Consider the following 6,992-nt stretch of genomic DNA (forward strand, 5'->3'; position numbering starts at 1 on the left):
GGGTTGTGAAGCCAAACTATCTGCCAGGAGCAGTAGCTTGTCCAGCTGATCTGTTTCCTACAGCCCCTCGGAGATCTGTCAGAGAAGCTCTCTCACCACTTCTCTAAGATGTTCCTTCACTGAGCACAGTTAGCATGAACTTTTACCCAATAATATATAGGTAAATGAACTCTCATCCCATAATATACATTTAGAACGAGCTCTCAACCCATAATATACAGGTAGAATGAACTCTCACCCCATCACATAATATACAGGTCCCAGATCGGAGTCACTCAGAAATCATGCATGTAGAGATAGCCTGCAGTTTTGACATTCAGAAACTTCTCTTGCATGGACATGGTTGCCCCAGTGAGAGAGCTGAGATCAGTGTTGACTAGACTGCAGTCCATCCCTCAGACACTTCTGTTGGTGCCTGGCTACAAGCATGCATGAACAGTGGAGAGGGTGGAGCCAGTGTTGGTCAGGGCCTGGCAGCTCTAACTCAGTGGCCAGCTTACCACAGTGATGCACCTTGTGTGCTATTTTCTTACAGCTGGCAGATCTTTCAGGTTGAATTACCAGCCAAGTTAGCAAGGCTTCTTCTAGGGACATCAGGGTTTATCTGTTGTGGTAGTGATTTTGGGAATAAGGCATTCAGGGATGCTGCATATCTAGGTCATTTTGCACCTTTTCAGGTGTGCTGGGCTACACCTGCCTCACCAGAGTTCACAGCTCAGCAGACCACCACCTCAGCTTTCCTCCTTTGTCTCCTAGTTTCAGATGCCAAACTTCTAGTCAAGGTAAACTAACACCTGAAACTAAAGTTGTAGATTCAGAGACAGGTTGTCATGATTGGCCACCCTCCTGGCATCCATGTTTCCATGGTTTCCCTGTCGTGTCTGTTTTTCTTTACTGCCTTGTTGTGATTCCTTTCCTTAGTTTCGTTTTCTCCGCGCCGCGTCTGGTTTTCCCCTCCCGTCATTACTTTCACCTGTTCCTCATTCCTAGTCCTTTTTTTGATTTTCACTGTTCATGATTTGCCCCTGTGTCTGGTTTAGGTCATGTATTTAAACCCTGTCTTGCTCCCTCTGTCTTGGCTGTTCATTGTAAGTAGGTTAATTGTTTATCTAAGTCTGTATGTAATCCATTTATGTAAGTCGAGTTTGTTCAAGCCTCAGTGTGTTTAATTCTAGCCCCTGTTTGTGATTAATTGCTGTTCGTGTATCCCAGCCCTTGCTCTTATCATGTATTCTTGTACTCTCCATGTTCGTAAATTGACTCTGGATACCCTAATGACTATGACTCTGGATTTGCCCCTAATAAATCTCTCTCTTCTATGCACATGCATCCGCGTCTTTACTGCTCACCGTTGCACAGATACACAAAGAGAGCAGACAGGAACAGGGAACAGCTCCTTACAAATATATAGATGATTAAGATTCAATAGGAGATCAGTTATTAAAATCGCACATTAATAATAATAATACAATATTGACACATTTTAAACAAGTTTACTAAATTATTTGTATGATGAATATGTGATCTCTTGTCCTGGTACATGTAAGGATTCTAGAAGTGACATTCTGAACTCAATGTCTCTTATTTGTTACGAAAATGAGAGTATTTTCAGTGAGCATAGGTTTAGCATTTTAACTGTTTTCTAAAATCGGAAACTCAGTATAGTCATGAATGTCTTTGCATTTTTAAAAGCTTTATTCCAAACGTATTTTGAATAACCTTTGACTTTATTACTATAACTGATTTAATATTGAAACTTCATAGAATATATGCACTTATAATGAACATCATTTAAGATTATTTCACTGACTGCCTGAAACATAGTGAATGGTTGATCAGAGATGTTTATACTGAGTAATGAACATGTTATGTTGGTGGCAAAGAGGGAGTAAGAGGCTAGTAAAAGTTGGAGAGTCTTTTTTTCTCCAGTACTAATCAACCTGAGCGTACTCGAAAGTAAGTAAACGGACAAAGTAACGGTGAGAGCTCACCCTCTGAGACCTGTGTGTCAAAGTCTAATACCCAACTGCAGATGGACTTACACCAGTCTAGAAGAACACCCGTGTTAAAATCAGAACTGTGGTCTACAAATAGCGACTTGAAATGTCCAAACAATGTTGTTGTGAGGACAGATAGAGGAAGCATATGCGGGTGAACGTTTAATAAACATACAAATAAGCAAGTGTAGTCAGGCAGAGCATGGTTGTACAGGGGCAGGCGGCAGGAAACCAGGCAATACACAACAGAGTCGCACAGACCAAAAATCAGCAGGGTAAACAGAGACAGACAGCAACAAGGTCAATAAACTATACAAGAACATATGCAACAAGCAGACAATGCTTCACAAAAGAGACGGCTTACAACACAAAAGATATTAACAAGCCTTTCTATACTGAACCAAAGTCCTCCATTAGTCATAAATCATATCATAAGGTGAAAAATATTCTACTGGTGTAGTGGGAGAATCTGATGCATTCAACATTTTATATCAACAGAAAAGCCCAAACCAACTTTAAAGGTTACTCAAAAAAAGTGGACCAGGGTAGAACACACAGTCACAATATGTGTGACAGTTTCTGATGTAGGAGCTTATGATTATTATTGCAGAGCCAGGAGGGGAAACTACAGTGTGGCCAAGATCACTGTAAATAGTGTGTGATATTTTCCTATGTTATTTACCTAATACTTGGACTCTGAAATGATTTGAAAACACAGTCAGCAGAGCCAAAGTACTCACAGACTAGTGGAGCTCTCACACTGTACTGGGAGAAGTATCTGTCTCACATCTACTTGTTGGAATAAGCAGCTCTGGTTTGTGATACAAGTAGGTTTATAATATACATTTTTGTGAACAGCTTCATGAAATGTAGTGCTTTCTTAGATTTTATTATCCACAGTGAGACACAAATATATGGCTTCCATAAAGCCTGATACACAGGTATTCCTGAGAGATACAATCTCAGATGTGACATGCAGACACTAAGTATTATCACACCGCTTATTTTATTATCTTTTTAAACTTATTGAGACTCTGGACATGGAGCACTTTTGAACTTGTGAATTTTGTATTATGTATTTTGTGTGTTTAATTTGTATGTGTTTTATATATCCTCATGTTGTGATTTTATGTTTTGGGCTTATGTAATGTCAGTGTTCCTATGAGCTGCACTACAACAAATTCCTATTGGTTTTTGCTCATGGGAACATATGACCTTATCATGATGGAGTTAGAATTATGTATAGTCTATGTCTATAAGACTAGTTTAAGTGAAACAGTAACATCTAAGCACCCTTCATTACCCTCCATAAAGTGTGATTATTTGCTGGACATGATGAGAAGACTCAAGCGTGATTCTGTGGAACCGATTACAATGACTGGGTCCCTTTTGTGTTATAAAGTAAAATTCACTACTAAAACCACGTGGTGTTGTGCATGTATTTATTCTGATATGCTTAAATACGGATACTGTTGCACTGAACCCACTGAACATCAACTGTGCAGCCTAACTGTGTATGGACTCCACCTAGTGGTTACCTTTGGCACTACATAGCTTATACTTCTGTAGTCAATGCCAGTGTTTTCATCAGTCCTGTTTAGGAGGTCATTGAACTGCATAGTATATTGTTTTTCCTCTACTCAATCATTGTATTAAACTAAGACCTGCATCTAGTGAAGCATTTGGGCACATAAGTGATGTTAGCTGGGGTCACTGTGTGTTTCAGGTCTTTTAATCATCATGCACTGTCTCCCAGGTAACCCAGCTGGGAGTGATCAGTTCCCAGCTTGTGTCCCAATAGCATGCGTCCACAGACCACTCCTTCCAAAACCATCTAGAGGTCTTATCTGCTGCGTCTGTGTCCATGGATCACTCCTTCCACAACCATCTAGAGGTCTTATCTACTGCGTCTGCGTCCATGGATCACTCCTTCCACAACCATCTAGAGGACTTATCTACTGTGTCTGTGTTGGCCTTCCTCTTTTTTTGCATCTATGATGTACAGGAGACTGTAGGCCTTACACATAGACCGTAGACCTTATACAGACTGTAACCCTTACACAGAGACTGTAGATCTTATACAGAGACTGTAAGCCTTACACAGACACTGTAGGTCTTAAACAAGGGCTAAGCTACAAATCCACATCAGCCAATCTCTATGGGTGGGGACACACACAGACACACACACACACACACACACACACACAGAGCACCTTCTCCACCTCTTCCAGTGACACAGATCCACTAGGTCTGCATATTTTGCTTGCTTCCTTTCACTGACCTCTTCTATCCTCTCCTGCACAGTGTGTGGTCTCAGGGTGGTCTCTGTAATGGTTTCAGGATGGCCTCTGCAATAGTCTCAATGTGGTCTATGTAATGTTCTCCAGCCCGGCTGCGGGTGGGCCTTCATCACTGCTCTGGCAATAGCCTTCAGCATTTGGTCACCTGGAATGTTAATTTGTATTTTGCAAATTAAAATGTATCTTAATTTGTATTTTTGGAAATGTATGTGTATAAGCATCAAAAATACAAAGATGAATACAAAGATACAGCAGTAGGGAGGTTAGTTTAGATCATCTGTGAGAACAGAGAGCAAAGACTAAACACAGCAGATCCAAGCACAGAATGACACAGCAGCTGCACAATCGGTTATAGGTAAGAAAAGGCTTTTTAAAACATATACATATATATAGCAGACATCATTCTAGATCTACACTGTTAAGTCATTTTATTTATTCATCCTGCATGAATACACCCACACATATGTACACATTATAGTTGACTTTATTTATTGTTTGACTTTTTTTGTTTTCGTAGCTGATGTTAAATGTATGCCATCTGTATTATTAATTACTAGATTACTTTTAGTACAGTAACTTGGCCCACTCCATTTTTTAAAATACTTTAGAAAACCTTCATTTACTCCAGTGAAAAACATGGTTGTAGACACAATTGAATAAATATGTACTGAGCATTTTTAAAACCAAATCTGATATTAGTTTAGATTATCTTTAATTAAACTAAACAAAGGACTACAGGAACGAGATCAAGACAAACAGAAGAAGTGGTGATTATGAGGTTTAAAGTGGTACATATTTTCAGGCAAAGTGATTATCTTAGCTTTAAATAGCACCATATTATGTTCTCTTAATGAAGATATACATTGTGTCTTGTTAATGAGTGCATGTTTAATTTCTAAATCCTCTATGCTTTTAACTCCACAGTCTTGGTTTCTTCACTGTTCATCCTGCTTTTGTCAGGTCAGTGTCAGTTTCATGTCCCTGATCAATATCCTCCTGACCACAGAACCTTTTATTTTCTTTTTACTTTAATGTGGAGGATTATAATGTGAAAAAATAAATAGAAAAAAAAGTTGTTTATTTATTTTTATTTTCAGGGCGTGGTGTGACAAAAGTATTTGGACAATATGTTTCATGCAATATTACGCATGTCCATAGGCCTAAAACATTTTGTCACATGATTCCTAAATTGTAAAAAAAACAGTAAAAAACAGTGACTTTACTGAGATACACAAAGGGCAAGATATGAGGTCATAATCATGAGTCATAAAGTAGTCACAGGTGTGATATATAAATTTGATAGTTTTGATTCTTATCTTAAGTAGTAAATCAATAGAGAAATTATGTTTTATAAAAGATGCTCTTATTTCAGGGTACGTTTGCTGAAAATATTTAATCACAAAGTTTAATTTATCACATATATTTCAAAAAAACTGTGTAGGCTTTAACCAAATTCTTTAGTAAATAATGTGCATTTGTATAATGGCTGCATCTCTAGTAAGTCTACATATGTGTGTTCATTTGTATGATGTTGTCTAGAACTTCATGCAAATTAGCATCAAAATTCAATAAAACAAAGTAGAATAGGTGAAACTGAAACTGCACTGGGCAACTTCACAATCAATAAGAGATAAGAGAAACCTTACAAAAATTTCACAGATGTAATACTGAGCTCATATAGGTTCTGATTTATTTATTTAAAAAGATGCCTGTTATTAACAAACTAAAAAGGAAAAAAAAGTAGTAGCTGTTCTTGAATATACTAAAAGTTGGCTAAAGGAACAATACTGACATCAGATCTGTTTCCTCTATACACTGAATATGGACTGTTTGAATTTGAGAAAAGTAACAACATACTCCCACCTCAATCCTTTAGTGTTCTAGAAACTCTTCACTGCCGCTGTGCTGTTGAAAAGCCACTACAATCATTTAAAATGAAAAAGCAGAATTCTAGGATTAAAATGTTTCTGAAATCCACATTTAGAAGACAAGTTAGAAGACGGGATGTCTACAGTATTTCTGGTGAAGTAACTTCCTGTTGGCATTAGGAAAATCCCTGAACTTTCATCTTTCAGATAGATACAACTATGTAAGCTACTGAAAATGATCATATAATTTTAATAGGATGATATAGGAAAAACCATAAACAATACAGTGCTGTAGACACTGAGGATGACAAGATACTGTGGTTTCCTATAATTCAGTAGAAGCAGTGTAGTGACTTACAACCACTAAGTGGCACTCATACACCAAATAATGAGGCTCAACAGTTGACATGCTGGATGTTCCGAAAAGGATGAAGATTGCATTTCAGGATATTTTATTGACACAATAATATTTCAGACTAGTGAACTGGATAGTTTTTCAGAAATCACAAATTATGTGCTTTTAATAACATAGGAGCTTAAACGTCAGACTAGAAATAAATTTTATTATAATAAATAAATAATAATAAATGAAAATATAAATCATCTTACAAAATATGGTACAATTGTTTAACATTTAAAACCACAAACAGGAATTTGTAATGCAGTTTTGGTTTGTATACTTTTCCAAAATGATTCTGTTCTATTTTTAATTAATTGTTTACAAACAGTACAACTTTAAGTGCATTAAAACACTTCCTGCTGGAGGTCTCTGTAATATTCTGAAATTCCTGATATGATTTTAAATGCCGATTGTTACTGTAAGTGAC

This window comes from Electrophorus electricus, chromosome 19 (genome assembly GCF_013358815.1).
Source record: "Electrophorus electricus isolate fEleEle1 chromosome 19, fEleEle1.pri, whole genome shotgun sequence".
NCBI classification, from domain to species: Eukaryota; Metazoa; Chordata; class Actinopteri; order Gymnotiformes; family Gymnotidae; genus Electrophorus; species Electrophorus electricus.